Below are 18,424 nucleotides of genomic sequence, written 5' to 3'. Positions count from 1 at the left end.
GACCTAAAACACCATTCATTTGTTCTACATTGTACAGAGCCAGGATAAGGAAGATGTCCCAGGAATGACCATAGCTGTTGGCAAGGTAATGCAGTTTCCCTTTATAAGGTCCTCATGACCTGTATGTAGTTCAATTATCTCTGAGCAATTAAATCCTAATGGGGAAAAGTACTGAAAAGAAAATTGCAATTATACACGTGTAGCTGCCTGCACCACACTTCAAACCCCTTTTATTTCTTGGTCTCTGTGTAACACGAGAGCTATGTAGAAAACAATTAGGACCAGAGAGCTTCTTCCTACATAATCAGAGAGCACATCACTAGTGTGATTCCCAGCCTGACACAGAAGCTGTGGGGGTAAAAGCCATTTGTCCAACCTAGCAGGCAAGGTATAATTTCACCTGCTTTCCCAGGACCCTAATGAAACTCAAAAAAACAGAGTTGAATTGTTTGGCACTGAAAAATCAGATTCCTTGGTGCCCAACTGCTGCTCACTGCTTCCTACGCAAGGAGAATCATGCAGATGGGTAAAAGAAGACATAGGAGGCTATGGTAAAAGTGACAATTTGCATACAGCCAAGCAATACCCTTGACCAAATCCAGATACCTCCAAGGGAAGCTCCAATAATAAGTAGGTACACATACATTTCTGCAGAGTCACACCCACTGGCATGTTGGGTGCACAGAACAGTAGTAATGACTGATTCTAAGCATCAGCCCAGGAGGGTCTGGCCATAAGGTACTCATAACAGAGTAACATGTACCACTACGTGTGCGCACGTGCGCACACACACACACACACACACACACACGTTGTCCTTGCCTCCTGCCTACCTGAAGCAGCTCCTGCATATAGTACAAAGAAGTCCTGGATGGTCACAGGTAGGTGGGATAACAGTGATGTTTTACATCCTCTTACTCATTAGTCTTGGTTGTTGCTTAAACTGTCAGGCTCAAAACTTATAATCAAATGATAAAATTATCCGAAGCCATCATGTACATCTTACTTTCCATTTCAATATTATATCATATGAATTATGTGCCATTATATAGCTCTAAAGCATGCGATTGGCTCATAAAATCTTTAATGTTCCAGTTGTCCATCTTAGGAAATATCAATCAAAATAGATACAATATGCTGCATGAGATTCCTTTTCCAATTCAGGTCCTCACCAAGACATTCAACCAAGCATGTGAGCATATCTAGATTCAATGTTCATGGCCATGAACAATGTCTGAAGCTGACTTCAGATGAAAAATTACTGAGCCTTCTCTCACTGACCACCTCCCAGACTGTCCTCCTACTTCCTAGTCACATCTCTTAGACCTTCCATGCCCACTATCCTGCCAGTTGCCTCACTCCATTCTTCCACACTCTGTCAAGGAGAGGGCCTGGATCCCTCCCCTAAAAAAATGCAGCAATTATCACTAAATTACAATGTCCCTAACACTGACCAAACTAGATATTTCAGACCTAAATTGATTCTAGGAAGCTTGGGGTAAATTTATCAGATAGTTGCTAAAATCTATGCTTCGATTAGGGATAGCTACATTTGGGCTGATTGAACTATTCCAGAAAAATGGCTTGGTCATTCAAAAATCTGACAGTCAAGGGCTCAATTCAGGCATGTTTGGATTGGGGAAATGACATAGTTGATGGGAGAAAGGAGAAATATACAGAGGCAGCAAGATTCTCCTCCTCATGGGAAGAGAGGGGACCAGAGAGAGGCTTACAGTAGGTGTTTGAAAAGTTTAGAGTTGGGATCCCTGGGTGGCTCAGCAGTTAAGCATCTGCCTTCGGCTAAGGGTGTGATTCTGGAGTCCCAGGATTGAGTCCCACATTGGACTCCTTGCATGGAGCCTGCTTCTCCTTCTGCCTCTCTCTGTGTGTCTCTCATGAATAAATAAATAAATAAAATCTTTAAAAAAAAAAGTTAAGAGTTCTGTTTTAAAGCCCAATGTTTTATTCAAGACTATTTGATGAATTAGTTTTGATATAAACTAGTATCTTCTTAGGTTTACATTAACATAATCTGCACAGCAATATTCATTTTAGCATGGTTTATGCTGAAAAACTGGAAGTCTATAAATGAGAGAACATAGTTAAAATAAGTGACTTCACTCAATGGAATATTATGACATAATTAAAACATGGATTCTGAAGAGTGTTATACTATGGAAAATACTTAAGAAGTAATGATAAATCAAATGACAAAGGGAACAAAAGTACACATATGTTATGATTTCACATTTTAAAATAAAACTTATGCAAAGAAAAATATAGTGGGGCAGATAGTGCACCAAAATATAAACTGTAGATATGCTTAGATGATGGGGTTATAGTCTTTTTTTCTCTTCTTTTCTATATACCTTTGTTTTCCAAACCTAATGAGCATGGACAATTTTTAGTGAACATATTCTATAATAGACACTTATTTTAAAACATAAGAAAACTGTCTCAGAGGCCACACTATAAAAACCAGAGGGAATCAGAAAAAAGTAGGTAAGAAAATCACAATATGAAACTAACCTACCTGTTCATCTGATGAAAGATGAGGGAAAGCTGAAGTGATTTTGAAGCTACCAGGGCAACTGCCCTCTAGAAAAAAAAAAAAAAACATCATGAGACTTAATGCTGTGGACATGACCCCACATTTTTCCTTTTTCTCTTTTGCTTTACCAAAGGGAAACAAAGATCAAGCAACACTTTCCTTCTGAGAACTAGAAGCAGGCCACTAAAAGCATGCTTTCACCTGGTACATTTTAATTTTTACTCCGCTGCTACTTACAAGGGTTTGAGCATACTTCCTGCTCTGAAACTCTGAGAAACTAAAGTTAGATCCCAGGTACCATACACATCCTAAAAGAACTGTAATTCCAGAGCAGGTTTTCAAACCCTAAGAAGACTGCATTCCTGCATACTGTCATCTCTCTGCACAAATTTCAACTTTGTCTTATTCATTATTGCAAATCCAATGCCTAGCACAGTGCATGGTACCAAAGGATGCCTCATATATTTGCTGAATGTTTTAAAAATATTTTCTTAGAATCAAGATTAGCCTTAGTAGAAACTGAAGTGAGTTCAAGTGAGTAAAAAAATATACTTTATCATATTTAAGTACTGGGTTTTTTAATCTGCTATGACTATATGTTATTTGGACAAATAACTCTACTGTTTTAATGAGTTTTACAATTGGCCAAATTAACACGTGGCATCACCCTTCACATAGTTATTTACACATGAGAAAAAGAAGCTGAAGCCAGACACCACCAACCACCCAGTGCAACTTATGTGGATCACTGACAGACTACAAAGGAAGAAATCAACAGCCTCTGGAACATTACCCTTGCAAATCTGAACCTATGGAATGATGGTGATTGTTCATGAGGAGTTGATCCTAACCATTCCCAGGAAGTATACCTGAGGGACAGCCATTTGATACCAGCGCTGGAAGGAAAACAGGACCAGCCATGTTGAAACCTCACAGCCGGTGACTGGACCAAAATAACTGGTACTGCCAAGAATCTCCAATGATGCTGTGTCTGATGCACTTTGACAGGTGCCACCTGAAAGCCCAATTCAATCAAAGTTGGGCTACATTTCCACTAATTAGTTTACAGCATGTCTCTCATTGTTGTGCTACACAGATAGAAAAATTAAAAGATTTCACTGGCTTCTTCCGATCCTGGCAGTTCTTTAGCTCTTAGACATATTCTCCATGAAGGGTTCTATGGATTCTTCAAAAGGAGTATGAAATAATAAAATAATAATCATAATAGTCATAATAACAAAAGTGCTTTAAATAAGTGAAGTTCTGGCAGGTTTTAAGTGTTCTTCTATTTAATATCTTCATAGAGTCAAAAATAAGAAACAAAATTTAGAAAAACTTTTAAGGAAATGGAATTAGAATTTAACAAAAAGAGCCACACAATAGTATCTTTCAACTGTGGGAATGGCTTTCACATAACAAGAAGCTACTTTTCATTTAACAAAGAACAAGGAGAGCCTGGCTTTAGTTGAAACTTGAGGAATTTAACTTAGGTAATATGTTATCTTTTGTTCTCTGGTATTCTTTCCCAGGGCCTTTTTTAAAGCAGGGTACCTTCTTATCTTGCCAAGTTGCTTTTAAACAATTTAACCTGAATGCAGAAGATGGAACAGATGGTCTTTTAAAAACTCTCCATATTCAAGATGCTGGACATTCAAGAGCTCAAAACACCGGACACATTTTCATACAGGTGATAACCTAATAACTTTCTCATCCATTTAAACCTATTGGTTGATTTCTTCTCATTATTAGGTACAGTCTACTTTTCCTCCAACTGTTCTCACCTGTTTCCTCTGACCTTTTCATCCTATCCAAGACCCTGTGAACTCACACTATGTTTTCTGCAATATACAGGGAGCTTTCCTCTTAAACCATGCAGTTGTCTAAAAAAGGAGAATTGTTGGGGATCCCTGGGTGGCTCAGCGGTTTAGTGCCTGCCTTTGGCCCAGGGCATGATCCTGGGGTCCTGGGATCAAGTCCTGCATCAGCCTCCCTGCATGGAGCCTGCTTCTCCCTCTGCCTATGTCTCTGCCTCTCTGTCTCTCATGAATAAATAAATAAAATATTTTAAAAATTAAAAAGGAGAATTATTAACCACAGGGTCTTGTTCAAATTCCCACATAGGAAATTACATTTTACCTCCCTATAATTTCCCCTGTCATTTATTCAGAAATACTATTTAATATCCCTCTCAAAATAAAACCTGTTGCAGAGACGGCTGCCTCAGAGGGGCCTGCCTTTTCTAGCACAAAGGAGATGATGTTTCAGAGATGTATGACTAATACTCCTGGGGCAGGAGCTGAGTACACTGGGATCCTTTGGGAGTAAAGGTACCTCCAAAGGATCAAATTGATTTTTATTTTATGAATGTAGTAGACAGTCCCATTAGACAGATTTTTTTCCCTCCAGCATTCTGCAGCATCTTCTGAGGTTCAGAATCAAGCCAAGAGCTTCTTGGTAATATTGTGTGGATGACGCATTACACAGAGCTGATTCTGTGACATCATGTCATCTTGTTCTCAGAGCAACCTGATGTGCCTGCCCTGCACACCCCAGCACTGTGAGTCACTGTATGATATATTGTCCAGGAAATGCAAAATGATGCTCTTAAAAACTCATGATTAAAAAATTGAGGCTTCCGGCTAGGGAATGTAGAGTGAAAAAAGTAAACTCTCAAGAGGGATAAGTTCTCATTCTTGTTTTTCTTTTCATTATTGTTTGAGATCCTACAAGGGATTGTAGTTTATAAATAACCATGGTAAGTGGTTCTTTTCTTCAATATTTTATTGTCACAAAAATTATTTTTCACTAACCAGAACTTCCCATTTTGAACAGCTATGCCACTCCACATCCTAAGAAGCTTTTACCACCAATATGACTGAATATCTATATGTGGATTATGGATGTTGAATACAATTGCCTAAATAAGCATCACTCATGCCTGAAGGATTCTGCAACACAAAACAATCCAGATACATACAAACTTAGTGAATTTTGACAATGATAGAATAAAGTAAAAATCAAGGATAATCTACTAAAGAGAAAAATTAAAATTTAGTCTTATCCAAATATTTCCAACCTGAACCCAAAAAATCATGTGCTGGACTCCAAACAGTGAGAATTCAAAGTTTAAAAATCTTTTCTTCTTCTGTCTCCACCTTCCAAATTTTAGTAAATAAAAGAATTGGTGAACCAAAGATCCAGGGAACAAAACATGCAGGGAAAAATAGAAGCAGCAGACATTAATCAAGCTGAGATGTTAACAAGGACAGAACCTCTTTCTGGCAAGGCTGACCTTTCCAACCCAGTACATAGTACTTGTCATTCCCAGAGCTTAAGACACTAGGACAGCCAGACAAATACCAAGAGCCCAGACCCCCAGGGTTCGAAAATAATCAGGCAAAGAGCATGCATTAAATACCCTCCCTGGCCTCAAAACCACCATCCTTTTCCAATTAGAAATGCACTGTTGGGGTGCTTCGGCAGCTCAGTTGGCTGGGCATCTCTTGGTTTCGGCTCCAGTCATGATCACAGAGTTGTGACATCTAGCCCTGCATGGAACCTGCTTGAGATTCTCTTGCCCTCTCTGCCCCTCTCCCACAAATTGTGCATGCTTTCTCTAAAGAAAAGAAAAGAAAAGAAAAGAAAAGAAAAGAAAAGAAAAGAAGAAAAGAAAGAAAAGAAAAGAAAAGAAAAGAAAAGAAAAGAAAAGAAAAAAGAAAAGAAAAGAACTGTTAGTGAAAGGGCAGCATCATTTGGGACTTTGGATGCTACAGGTTCAATTTGGACCAATGTATAGTTAAATCCCAAGGAAGTATGCCCCATGAAGGTGCGGGTTCTGTGGAGGAGGGATCACTCTGGGTAGTCATTTAACTGGCAAAGAAATCCCTGGAGGGAACCCCGGGTGGCGCAACGGTTTAGCACCTGCCTTTGGCCCAGGGCGCGATCCTGGAGATCCGGGATCGAATCCCACGTCGGGCTCCCGGTGCATGGAGCCTGCTTCTCCCTCTCTCTCTCTCTCTCTCTCTCTCTCTCTCTCTCTGTGACTATCATAAATAAATAAAAATTAAAAAAAAAAAAAAAAAAGAAATCCCTGGAGCCCACAGTTGGATCTGGAGGTCAACCAACCAGGCAGAACCTGATGGACCCTCTCGACCCAGACACTCTAATATACCCCCAGAGGAATTTTAGTTCTCTCCGTGCCACAGTCCATTTACCTAATAGCAAAGAGCCATGAGGGTCACTTAAGTCCCTTCACTAGGTCTGCAGCTAAAAATTCAGGAGGTGCTTCCAGAGGTACTTCATGTTACAGGTACATCATGCCTAGCAATGCATTCCCTTTGGCTTCATGACTAGAGCACAGCTGGAGGTAGCAGGTGAGAAACAGAATAACTTTGTCTTTTCCCAGTATTTTGCTGAGCCAGCTATGGGAGACTTTACTAGAGTCCCAAATGGGTTCAAAGTCAATGTCCTAGAAGAAATAGTAATGATTACAGCTCTTTTTAAAAAGTTGTCAAAATTTCAGTTATAATGATGTTCATCTAAGAACCTAGAAATAATGGTAATAGCAAGGCTTAAAATTAATACAAAAGAATGAAAGATACCCAAAGGCATCTAAGGCAAGATGGTTCCCAGGCTTACAGTTTTATCATAACTTCATTGAAAGCAACTGCTATTTTTAAAAAGTCTGAGTCAATCAGATGAACAATAGTCACTATGGAAGCCTAGCTATTGATACTACAAAAAAAACAACTTAATGGTTGCATAGGTAGAAACTGTCAAACTGTTTTCCAGAAAGGCTGTGCTGTTTTACATTCTCAACAGCAACGTATTAGTGATCCAGCTTCTCTGTATCCTTGTCAGCACTTAGTATTATCACATTTTTTTAGTCATTCTGGTAGGTGTATAGTAATATCTCATTGTAGTTCTAATTTGCATTTCCCTAATGGATAATGATCTTGTACACCTTTTTGTGTGTTCGTTTGCCCTGTATACATCCACTTTTGGTGGAATGTCTCTTCATGTCTTTTGACTATTTAATAATTGGATTATTCTTTTACTGTTGAAGTTTGAGAGTTCTTTAGAACTAGATACTAGTTCGTTGTCACATGATGTGGTTTGCAAGTATGTCCTCCTAGTCTGTAGCTCTTCTTTTATACTCTCAATGAGGTCTTTCAAAGAGCAAATGTTTTAAACTCAAATCAAGTCCAATTCATCAAGTTTCCTTTTATGAATTGTGGTTTTGGTGTCCACCCTAAGAACTCTTTGCCTAGCCCCAGATCTCAAACTGATTTTCCCATATATTTTTTTCTAAAAGTTTTATAATTCTGCACTTTACATTTAAGTCCAAGATTGATTTTGAGTTAAATTTTGTGTTGTGCGCGCTGCGGCAACACGATCAGGGTCCCAAGGATAAGGGGATGAGGAAAATAAAAGAAAATTAAAGAGATGGGGACAGGAGGGACACAGTGGATGATGTCCAAGCAGTGCCAGCTTTATTCAAGGTTCTACAACATTTTATAGCATGAGCAAAACAAAGCTAAGAAGGTATATATTTTTAGCATGTTTGTGAAACCCTCCAAAGTTCCCCTTTTTCAGCATGTAAGACAGACTCATGGGTGCCAGAAGACCTTGGTAAATAGATAAGCTTGTTGCTCCAGATGTGCATACTTCAAAGGAATATTAGATATGGTAAAGAGACCAGCAAGGACAGCACAGACCCTTATTTACATTTATGCCCAAGTCAGAATAAGTTGTATCTATTGTGTTATGTGGGCGATCACGTACAAGCGAGCCCTGAGAACCATTGCTCACGCCCTTTCTCAAGCATCACCCAACTATTCACCCTTTAGGCTCCCAAGCCTTTTGAGTGAATGAGGGACGCAAGTCCGGGCCTGGTTTGGTTCAGTTACTCCAGCTAGTCCATGGTCGCCCACAATTTTGTATAAGACATAAGGTTTAGGCAAGATTTATTTTCCTCTGCTTGTCCAACTTCTCCAGGACCATTTGTTATAAAAGTTATCCTTCCTGTATTTACTTCCTTTTATACTTTGGTCAAAATTGGTTGGGCAAATCTGTATAGGTCTATTTATGAGTTCTCTACTTCATTTCATTGATCTATGTGTCTAACTCTCTATGCATACCAAACAATATTGATTAGTGTTGCTTTATAATTAGTTTTGAAATTGGATAGAGTGATTCTTCCTACGCTATTCCTCTGTTTCAAAACTGTTTATTCTAGTTCCTTTGCATTTACATATAAATTTTAAAATAATCCTGTCTTCATCTATAAAAATCTTGCTTAGATTTTGATAAGAATTGCATTAAACATGCACATTCTATTTGGAGAGAATTGACATCTTGCTATGCTGAGTCTTCAAAACCATGAATATATGTCTATTTATTTAGACCTTTATTTTATTTATATTTTCTATGATATTAATAAAGCCACTCTTGATTTATTTTGGTTAATGTTTACAATTTTCATCTTTTTCCATCTTTTTACTCTCAATCTTTATTGTTATATTTGAGGTGAGTTTCTTATAGACATCATATAGTTAGTTGGGCCATGTTTTTTAATATACTCTGTCAATCTCTGTCTTACAGTTTGTATATTTGAACCATTGACATTTAATGTAATTATTGATACATTGTGGCTTAAGGATGTCATTGTATTTCTTGTTTCTCTTTGTTCTTAGAGTTTTCCATTTCTGTTTTCTTTGGCCTGTCTTAAACATTTCCTAATGTTACTTAAAAATTTTTAAAAATCCATTTAGATTTATCTATATTATTTTTGAATGCCTCTTTGTAGTTTTTTAGTGGTTGCTCAGGGTACTACATTATATATAGATAACATACCTCTACTAATACCATGAGGGCAGAGAAGTGGTCTCCTTACCACTGAGAAGTGATGAGAATCCTAACTCTCTACTAGGTCCCCTCCCACAGCTCTCCAGCATAGAGGTTTCCTTGTTACAAAGTGAAGGAATCTTTTCCAATGTGGGTTAAGGTAGGACCATGGTTTTCCTGTGATGTTTGACTGGAGTAGAGCACTTATTATCTAAATGTTTTCTGTCTTAGATTGGGCCAGAGTGGGGGAGGTATAAAAAAAAAAAAGTTTTCTGTCTTTAAAAATTAAATAAACAAATAAATCATAGTTTTCTGTCTTCCTAAATTGACTCTTAGTCCTTTGGCTACAGACAGCAGGCTTATGTTGGAGCTTTCTTTACACTTGATGCTTCCAGGTTACTGGCTTATTAAGCTCCAAGTCTTTATTTACAAGACAAAAAGAAAACCCAGGGAATTTACCATTATAGTGTTCCTTGAATCTTAAGGTTCCTAGCTGTTCTGCCTTCTTCTCTCCACCTTTCATAACCTTCTTATGTGTGTTTTATATATACTGTCCAGGGTTTGGGTTGTACTTAACCAAAGAAATAGAAAAAGTATGTCTAATTCCATCTTCCCAGCAATGTATTTCTTCCTTAGCTAAAAAAGAACACTTAAAAGAACTGAAGGGCTATTGGCACAGTTGTTTTGAGAAGAAAGCACCAGCTAGCCATTACATTGTTCATATAAATATATTCATTATCAGATAAATATATTTATTGTCAAATAAACATATGTTAGTTATCATAAAATTTAAACTAAACCAGTATTTATTCTGATTCTCATTCTCAGGAAATTTGGTTTTTCTTTAAGGCAAAGAGAAGTTTTCCTGTAATGTGAAATGATTCATTTTAATAATTCAAAAGATTGTTCAGTTGTCAACTTGATATTATAAATGTTCTTTTAAGATTTATTTATTTTAGAGAGAGTGCGCAAATGTGTGCCAGCGCATGCGCGCGAAAGAGTGGGAGGGAGAGGGGCAGAGGGAAAGAAAGAATCTTCAAGCAGACCCCCTGCTGAGCATGGAGCTTGATGCTGGGCCCAATCCCACAACCCTGAGATCATGACCTGAAATGCAATCACGAGTCAGACATTCAACTGACTGAGCGACCCAAACGCCCAGATATTCTAAATGTTCTTACATGAAAGTATATTTGTATCAACTTGTTAAAAAATGCTTTAATTTGTGGCAGGTTACAGATAGAGCAGTCTTCAGATTAAATTCTGCCACAAATATTACCATCAATATATTAGCAGATACCAAGAAAGCAACCTTTTTTCTCAACTAGATGAAGTCCCATTCTCTATCTTCTTAAATGTTCTAAACATACCTTATATTTTTTTCAAGAAAAGCATGAATTCTAGAAGCAAAATCCAGTTAATCTCTCAATCAGTCTCAAGTGACCAGAATCTTCTAAATTGTAGGAACATAAGACTTTACTGTATTTAAGTCTCAGACACCAACCCCATATGTGAGGGAAGGTAGGAAGGCTTCCTAGTTTCTTATAATCTTTCATGCAAGAGTGGGAGAGCATCTCTAAAATATTTCAATCAATCTTTTCATGAAAATATCCACTAGCATCCCCTACACATCACAGAGAATTCAATTGCTCGGAAGTAAAGGACAGGGTGAAGGAAGAAGTAGTAGACTAAGCATTTTACTGTTTTTCCAGAAGTGGAACAGCTAGTAACACCCTGTGTTACAGAGTCACTTCTTTTAAGCTTCTGAAAGTCTCTAAGTTTCTGAAAGTCATATTAGGATGCGATAAACATAGTATTCTTTCCAAAGTTGTTTTCAGACTTTTTAAAAAAACTTGTACTCTGGTAGAAAATAGGGAAAAGGCCACCTATCTGTCTACTATTACCCAGTCCCCTCCCCAGGAGGGTGGTTCTGAAAATGTGGACCCCACACCAGACTTACTGAGTCAGAATCTCTAAAATTAAGGTCCAGAACCAGCATATTTAACAACCTTGCGGTAACTTGGGAGATCACTGCCTTTGTGCTTGGTGGAACATAGTTTGAAAATCATTGTGCTATAGTTAGTTTACTAGTTAGCATATGCAGAGAGAAAATCAGATCTCTATGGGGAACATTAAGTGGAAATAGAACCACCAAAATCTTCAGTCACAGTGATTAATTAAAGGGTAGCCACCACAGGTGGTCCTGGGGTCCAGAGCAGGAGCGTCCACGTACCAAAGACCAAACTCAGGCCAGGATGACCTCCTATTGTTTTTGCTTCATTGAGTTATGAGGCAAATGATAATATAGTGTAGGTAAAGGTAGGAGGATTTTCTTTCAAATTCCTTTTATGAAATAAACTTCTTTTAAAATAGTAACTTGTTGAAACATTTTATGTCTTATTGAAACACCTTGCTATGGAAACGTGACATTTAAAGAGAAATCTATTAGTCAATGAATTTCAATTAATGACGGTGTTCTTTCTGAAGTTGACGCCAATAATTTAATTGATCAGCACCATCAGCTAACATCAGTCACCAAGGGGACATGGGTAGCATTCCAAACAGAGAACAGAAAGAGGGGGTTTGGAAGAAGTAGGCTACATAAAGCCAAATATATGTAGAATAAACAAATACCTATGCTGCCATACATACCTGAGCATACCTTGAATGAGCCTTGGGGCTGAGCCTTGTTCTCATTCTTCCCCACCTCATCTCACTCAGAGTTCTATGGACCCTATGGCACCTTGTTCCATTCCACGGCCAGTCCCCACACTGCTCCTCCCCCTCACATCCCATACTGGGCTCCAAATGGAATTGATTTCCCACAGCTCTACTCATAGAATCAGAACAGATGAAATCTCTCTCCAACATAAAAACCTTTCAATATTTACCATGTCTTTAAATTGATTAGCTTGGTGGTCAACTAATATTCGATAAAGGAGGAAAGACTATCCACTGGAAGAAAGACAGTCTCTTCAATAAATGGTGCTGGGAAAATTGGACATCCACATGCAGAAGAATGAAACTAGACCACTCTCTTTCACCATACACAAAGATAAACTCAAAATGAATGAAAGATCTAAATGTGAGACACGATTCCATCAAAATCCTAGAGGAGAACACAGGCAACACCCTTTTTGAACTTGGCCACAGTAACTTCTTGCAAGATACATCCACCAAGGCAAAAGAAACAAAAGCAAAAATGAACTATTGGGACTTCATCAAGATAAGAAGCTTCTGCACAGCAAAGGATACAGTCAACAAAACTAAAAGACAACCTACAGAATGGGAGAAAATATTTGCAAATGACGTATCAGATAAAGGGCTAGTTTCCAAAATCTATAAAGAACTTCTTAAACTCAACACCAAAGAAACAAACAGTCCAATCATGAAATGGGCAAAAGACCTGAAGAGAAATCTCATAGAGGAAGACATAGACATGGCCAACATGCACATGAGAAAATGCTCTGCATCACTTGCCATCAGGGAAATATAAATCAAAACCACAATGAGATACCACCTCACACCAGTGAGAATGGGGAAAATTAACAAGGCAGGAAACCACAAATGTTGCAGAGGATGCAGAGAAAAGGGAACCCTCTTACACTGTTGGTGGGAATGTGAACTGGTGCAGCCACTCTGGAAAACTGTGTGGAGGTTCCTCAAAGAGTTAAAAATAGACCTGCCCTACGACCCAGCAATTGCACTGTTGGGAATTTACCCCAAAGATTCAGATGCAATGAAACGCCGGGACACCTGCAACCCGATGTTTCTAGCAGCAATGTCCACAATAGCCAAACTGTGGAAGGAGCCTCGGTGTCCATCGAAAGATGAATGAATAAAGAAGATGTGGTTTATGTATACAATGGAATATTACTCAGCCATTAGAAATGACAAATATCCACCATTTGCTTCAATGTGGATGGAACTGGAAGGTATTATGCTGAGTGAAGTAAGTCAATCGGAGAAGGACAAACATTGTATGTTCTCATTCATTTGGGGAATATAAATAATAGTGAAAGGGAATATAAGGGAAGGGAGAAGAAATGTGTGGGAAATATCAGAAAGGGAGACTCCTAACTGGGAAACGAACTAGGGGTGGTGGAAGGGGAGGAGGACGGGGGGGGGGTGAATGGGTGACGGGCACTGAGGGGGGCACTTGACGGGATGAGCACTGGGTGTTATTCTGTATGTTGGTAAGTTGAACACCAATAAAAAATAAATTTATTATTAAAAATAATAATAAATAAATAAATAAATTGATTAGCTTGGGCAGCCCAGTGGTGCAGAGGTTTAGCGCCACCTGCAGCCCAGGGCGTGATCCTGGAGACCCTGAATCGAGTCCCACGTCAGGCTCTCTGTATGATACCTGCTTCTCCCTCTGTGTGTGTCTCTGCCCCTCTCTCTCTGTCTCTATGAATAAATAAATAAAATCTTTAAAAATAAATAAATAAATAAATAAACAAATTGATTAGCTTATCTTGTGTGTCTTTACCTCATTACTGGAGCAGACCAGAGAGATGGATTATCATCAGAAACCTCCTTCCTGAGGCCCTAGCCCCAGAATATTGCCCAACAGCAAACAGGAGTCTCTCTGTTTATAGTACCTCCCAACTTATATTTGCCCACAAGCGATCTCATGCACAATCGTCAGGGGTCACGCTAAGGTCCTGAGAGCCAATTTCTACCACTGTCCTGTGGGAAATTACCTTGATGCCATTTCAGGCTATCAAAATGCCAAAAATACTACCAGGAAGTCATGAAATGGTTTGCTAAAAATCCATTTAGAACACATAGGGAGAAAGAAAGGAAACGAGGCCAGGATAAGTTAATACATTTAAACAAGGTTCAGACAGTGTGGAAGGACCTCACTGCTCGAATTCTGGATTAGCAGTGTTCATTTGTCCTCAATCTCTCTCTCTCTCTCTTCCCTGCCCCCACACAAATACCTATCTTACAGTGACCAGAACTGAGATTTGAACAAGGGGGCTCACAGATGGAAGGTGCCTTGGGCACATACTTTAACTCTCTTAGAGAGATGTAGGGACAATTACCTCTGGCTATAGCTATAACTCATCAGTGAGCTGATCAACAGCCCTCGGTTTATTTGTATTTCTTGGTCAGAGGACACATAGGGTCAGAATGGCACTAACAATTAGGGCCTCATGAATATTAGGTGTTCATTCAGAAACCTGACTACTTTGTGTCTTTTTTATATTTAGCATCTCGCAGATCCCATATACATTTAGTGTATAATGAATATTTAGTACCCAGGACCTCATAAATACTAGATATCTTTTGATCCTTTTATTCCTTCCCACCTATGTCTGACTCAGGAATGTTCTAATTACTAACTGCTTGTTTATACGTAACATACTTTAAATGTTTCACTTATGTTTTATTTTTTTTTTTTGTTTCACTTATGTTTTAAAAAAATTATTCAACTTCTATAATAGAACTAAATATTTCAAAAAGCAAGTGTATTTGGCAACCACATTGCCCCTAACTGCCAGACTAGTAACCGTATCAAAGAAAGAAATTATTTAAGTCACCATAATTTATCTACATTATATGGGAAACCTAGCCTAGGCTCCAGAGCAGACTGGCTGGTTTTAACCACTCTGAGCTATGTGGCTCCAGGCAACTCACTTACTCTCCTCATCCTTCAGTGTCTTCAACTGGAAGAATAATGGAATTTACTATATATAGCCATTCTGCAGATTAGATGAAATAATCTAAGAACTCAGAGCAGTGCCCGGTAAATAGAATATGTGATATAAGTGATAATTTTGTAATAAAATTTACCATAGACCCCTTCACACAGGTACCCCCAAAACATCTCTTTTTCATTTAAGCTATCATCTAAACTTAATGCCATTTCTAGGTCTGGAATCTACCTCTGTTCCCTTTGGGGAAATTACAGGGGTACCTGTCTTATCTCAGATTATGTGACAAAGCAAAGTAAATGTAAATATGACATGACTGTAACACAATGTGATCAATCCAGTGAGAGGACAATGCAGAGAGTATTACCATCTCCAGTTCACTCCCCAATCATCTCTCATGTGAATTGCACTGTTTCCAATCATGTTACCCTCCTTTTAACCCAGAATTCCTATTCTCTGTAGGACTGATTTGACTGTATATTATCTGGCTATGGTTTTTTTCTCCTTCTCCTGCCCTGTTCAGCTTAAAGTACTCTACGTCTGTTAGCTAGATTATGAACAAATGCATCCTGCCCCTCCATCCATTCTCCACTTGACCAAGAATGCATCATCTTGCTGCCTTATACCAGGATTCACACATCCAAACCCTAGTTGTCAACACTATCTGCCCTTTCCCTTCAAGATCTTCCTCAATCATCTGAGTCCCATCTGAAGATAGAAATGATGAAGACTAATAGTCACCCTTTCTCCAACAGGTGCTATGTACCAGGACATGTGTTCATGGCTTCCCACTCAATCCCTAATCCTAATACCATAGGCATTACAGTCAGCACCCACAAGATTTCCTGTAAAGTATCTCTTTTAAACCCAGAGACAGGAAAAATTAAAATGCATTCGAAATTAAACTGTAAAATCAATACACAGTAGATCAAAAATATGTTGTCACCTTAAATACCTAGAAAGTGAAGAGTCTTTCATTAATTGTCCAAACCCAGATAGAATGCATAAAGTTTTCTAAAGAAAGAATGTGCCATAAAAATTGTAGAAAAAGTCAGTCACTAGTTGGTCACCCCAAGAATCATTCCCAACTCCAACTCTCTTGTCACTTTCTACTATATAGGATGAAAAGCCAACTACTTGCTTTTCCAGCTTCTTTGCAGCTGGAGGGATAGGAGGCAAGCATGTAAAGGAACCATGCAATGGGATCACATAACCCAATTCCAACAAATGAGAAATACTGGAAGTCTGCTGGGGATGTCTACAGGAGGTTTTTGCTTTTATAACAAAGGGGGCGCTCCTCCCCCATCTCTTCCTACCTGAATGAGAAACTTAATGGCTATGACCATAAAGGACATGGCACTTATACTTTAATAGATCTGAGTTCAAATCTGTTTTTCCACAATTGGAGGTGCAGTGTTGGGCAAATTCTTTAACATGCCTCAACTGTAAATGGGTTTAATAGTATCTGTAGATGTTCCGATGAGAAGAGAATGATGCACCAGAATGGTCAGACACCTGAAACCTCAGCTATTATATCATTTCCAGCTGGCACCTTCACGGAATTACCAGATTTTAATCAGAAGGCACTTGACACCATTACTACTCTCTGGGTGCATCCAAATCCCTTGTTCTGCCCATATCTCTGAATAAAGTCCATTTATCAAACCCCCTCAATTGGACCATTTCAATGTGCTATTTACTTTCTGCTAGAGCCCCAACTGATGAAATATGCATGTCTGAGGTGACTTCACTTGGATCAAGAGTAACCAGTCCAACTAGACCTCAGAGGCACCCTTCAATTCAAAGACTCCAGAGCCAAGCCTTCCTTCCCTTCCCTGGGGACCCTGGTCTCCCACCTGTCTCAGGAATGGACACACATACACACACACACACACACACACACCCATCCCACCCCAACCAAAGAAAAGGAAATAGCATCTAGGCAGGGTCAATAGCTGGATTTGACTTTTATGGAATGAAGAAAAAGCAGAAAGGACCAAAATGCTTTAAACTCCATCCAGTTTCATGTTATATCCCTAAAGCCTACTGTAGTGCTGTCAGTGAGCTCAATAAATGAATCATAGAAAGGACTCCCCATGTCCATATCCCCACTCCAGCCTAGGAAAGAAGGAAGAGCAGAGATGAAGGGGAAAAGCTTCTTGCACAACTAGGCTGGAGGGAGGAGGAGGCCAACAATTATTCAATGATCTCAACAGTCTGGAATTACTTATATGGTGCATATTGTGCACATATCTTCCATTAATTTTGATCAGGCTATCAAAATCTTGATATTTCCCCCATCTGATATAATTTCCATCTGATATAATTTCTCTTATTTTGAGAAGCAGCTTTCCTCATGCTTAGTGGCCAACTTCCATTCATTGTTTAGCCTGAAAATTAACACAACAAAACCCCAGTCCTGCCAGAATCATACGGTTTCCATAATCTTAGTGGCCTTGAGCTTTTCCTTCTGGGCTTCCCTGCTAAGCCAACCGTTGCACTGCCTAGAGCTAGGCTTCTGGGTTTTCTGGCACCTCCGAGCCACTCATACCATTCTATCCCTACTCCTGCTATCTTAAGATATGCCTTTACTGCTCCCCGGATAGCCATTTGCTACTGCCAGCAATTTACCAGTAATCAGCAGCAATTAGCAGCAGCCCGACTAAACACAAATTAGAAGCAACTCAGCAAACTCAGAGGGAGAAATCTCTGAGAATTTTGGACAATGTATGATCTATTCTCTTCCTCCAGCTGAAGAGAAAAGCCTTACACCTGTCTCCCCAGAACTCTAAAGAGACTGCTAATGTACATTAGATCCTGTAAACTCACAAGAAGCCATTCCTTCTTTGGGTCTGCAACATATCTTTCTGGAACTCCCTCCATGAAACACGGTTTGGCATGCTCAGGTGTAGCCAGATGGCAAGTGACGAACTTCATGTTATCCCTCAGTGATGAAGGTTCGGAAGTCATTCACCTTGAGTTTCTTCTGACAGCAAAATGACACCAAAGGACTTCACAGGGGTGATGTGCAGAGGTGGTTCATGGAAATTAACATGAATATGTTAATATCATGTTATCATGAATATCATGAATACTAATACCCTCATTATTCCATTCAAGACACAAATTGGCCATGCCCACCATCCAATGCCCAGAGGTCAAGGTCTGATGAAAAATAAGACATGGGCATCAGTCAGTATGGAACCACTGGTCATCTGAAGAAAACCAATCAGCGATCTATCTACATTATCATTAACAACAAACAATTCTTAAGCCTCTCTATGTTCTAGACACAGTGTAGGCACTGGTATTCAGAGTTAAGGAGTTCATAGGTGGGAAGAGATTGAGATATCTAAGCGGACAG

General features: G+C 39.0%; 1 protein-coding gene and 1 pseudogene across 15 annotated transcripts in view; one reads left to right on the top strand and one right to left on the bottom strand.

Annotated features, from left to right (window-relative positions):
- CRH (corticotropin releasing hormone) overlaps window positions 1–18,424 on the bottom strand; it is a 178,547-nt gene that overhangs the window by 85,040 nt on the left and 75,083 nt on the right. For 13 of the 15 annotated variants that reach the window (XM_041769123.1, XM_041769117.1, XM_041769121.1 and 10 more), the window contains 2 exons: window positions 17,890–18,071; window positions 2,534–2,598 (listed from right to left, as the gene is read on the bottom strand). The gene's annotated coding sequence lies outside the window, so the exon portion shown is untranslated. The remainder of the gene's footprint in view (window positions 1–2,533; window positions 2,599–17,889; window positions 18,072–18,424) is intronic. The other 2 variants (XM_041769119.1, XM_041769132.1) reach the window with 1 other exon arrangement.
- LOC121498621 overlaps window positions 1–18,424 on the top strand; it is a 136,575-nt pseudogene that overhangs the window by 81,760 nt on the left and 36,391 nt on the right.

Source organism: Vulpes lagopus, chromosome 9 (genome assembly GCF_018345385.1).
Source record: "Vulpes lagopus strain Blue_001 chromosome 9, ASM1834538v1, whole genome shotgun sequence".
NCBI classification, from domain to species: Eukaryota; Metazoa; Chordata; class Mammalia; order Carnivora; family Canidae; genus Vulpes; species Vulpes lagopus.
Note: the sequence above shows the minus strand (reverse complement) of the source record. Positions and strands in the feature narration are given on the sequence as shown.